Genomic DNA, 1,635 nt, shown 5'->3' with positions numbered 1-1,635 from the left:
TGTTTGCACAGAAATTATCTTGGTCAGAGCAATAGTGCTGGAGATCGGTCCTGCAGTGTGAAAATGCTTTTAGTGTAGACAAGCCTCCTCCGTTTGTCCTGTCTGAGGGAAAAGGCATTTACTTCCATCGGTTGTGATGGAGTGATTTTGATGAGACTGGAGGCGCTCTGACCTAGATGGAAAACAACACGGCAATCTGCAGTTCTTTACACACACACACACACACACACACACACACACACACACACACACACACACACACACACACACACACACACACACACACACACACACTCACACTCATTCAATTGTTGTTTTTTGTCAGTCAGGAGGAAAGCAGTCAAATTTTCACAAGTTATTTTCAGAATGTGCTAAAATCACAACGATTTAGCGCTGAAGTCATCATCCGTGGCAATTCTTTTTTAGTCTTTAGTTGCTTTGATGGTAAGCATCATCATATCTTCATCCAAACTACTCTGGATTTAGTTTACTTTTGATTTTGTTTTTGAGGTAATAAAGACAGATTTTTATGTATGCAACTCTAAAAAAAAAAAGAAATCACATTTGCAAGTCCTTGGAGATGAGGACACATGCCACATTTATCATTTTACTGTGTTACATTTTAAGTACAGAGGGCGTGATTCTAAACGATAATGTGCCGCTCTGACCAGAGCAATTTGTTTAACCGACTTTGTTTGTGCTTCTCTGCCACCACACACTGATGGCTGCCAGTTTGGAGACCGTGAACTCCAACTTTTCTAAGTCCTGCCAACCCAACTAAAATCTCCCAAACGGTGGTGAAAACAACCACAGCTGTGCCTTGTGTGATCAGAAATTAAAAGACATTTCGGCTTCAATTATTGCTGTCTGTGGTTTTCCTTTTTAATTGTGCACACAGGTGTGTTTGTAGATGGACTTTCACGCGTGTTTTTGAAGTGTGTGGGTGTGAATGAGCATGAAGGGAGGCGCTGATTGATTGGGAGTGATTGTTTTCTATAACTTTGGAGATAATTTGATTGTTCAAGGTGACTTTGGTCGGGAGATGAAGGCGTACTCTGCTAATTGAAGGCTTTTCGCAATGGGCTTCTTAGCACAGCGCGGGGCCCCTAGAGAGGGGCTTCTCGGAATTAAATCTTCTAACAGCAGTCTTTTTATTTATCCTCTTGTAGGGAGGGGTGGAGGAAAACATGTTTACAATCTCTGCCGCCTTCCCCGTAGATGACACCCCCATTCGCTACATTTTGGAGCGGAGTAAACAAAACATTTACTGTCGCAGAAAACAATCCCTGATAGTGAATAATTGGTTTAATACACTGCTGTTGACGATGGAGCTGTCCTTGTGTTTGTCCAGGCGCAGCTGGCTGCACCTCCTCGCCCTCATCCCTCAGTGTCTTGCTGCTGCGCCAAGTCACAGGAGCAGAGGAGGACAAAATCAAAATAATGATGCTGCATGCGCCTAACAGCACCACCAATCTCCTTCCACATGCACACGCATGATACATGGCCTCGGATTAATGCGAGTCTCCAATTTGTTATTGGGGAAATAAAAAAGACTTGCGTGCATGCCTTTCATCAACGTGACATGAGTTTGATCATTACTAGTGTATATTTTTAAAACTGCCCTTATTTACCTAA

General features: G+C 42.9%; 1 protein-coding gene across 1 annotated transcript in view; it reads left to right on the top strand.

The window, feature by feature from the left end:
* The window catches only part of mtrr (5-methyltetrahydrofolate-homocysteine methyltransferase reductase), a gene marked incomplete at its 5' end in the record, with an annotated part of 24,510 nt that extends 23,664 nt beyond the window's left edge, over positions 1–846 (top strand). The window contains one exon of the mRNA XM_079233937.1: positions 1–846. This exon is cut by the window's left edge and continues 357 nt beyond it.
* Positions 847–1,635: the final 789 nt, after the last annotated feature.

This window comes from Taurulus bubalis (assembly GCF_910589615.1).
Source record: "Taurulus bubalis genome assembly, chromosome: 18".
NCBI classification, from domain to species: Eukaryota; Metazoa; Chordata; class Actinopteri; order Perciformes; family Cottidae; genus Taurulus; species Taurulus bubalis.
Note: the sequence above shows the minus strand (reverse complement) of the source record. Positions and strands in the feature narration are given on the sequence as shown.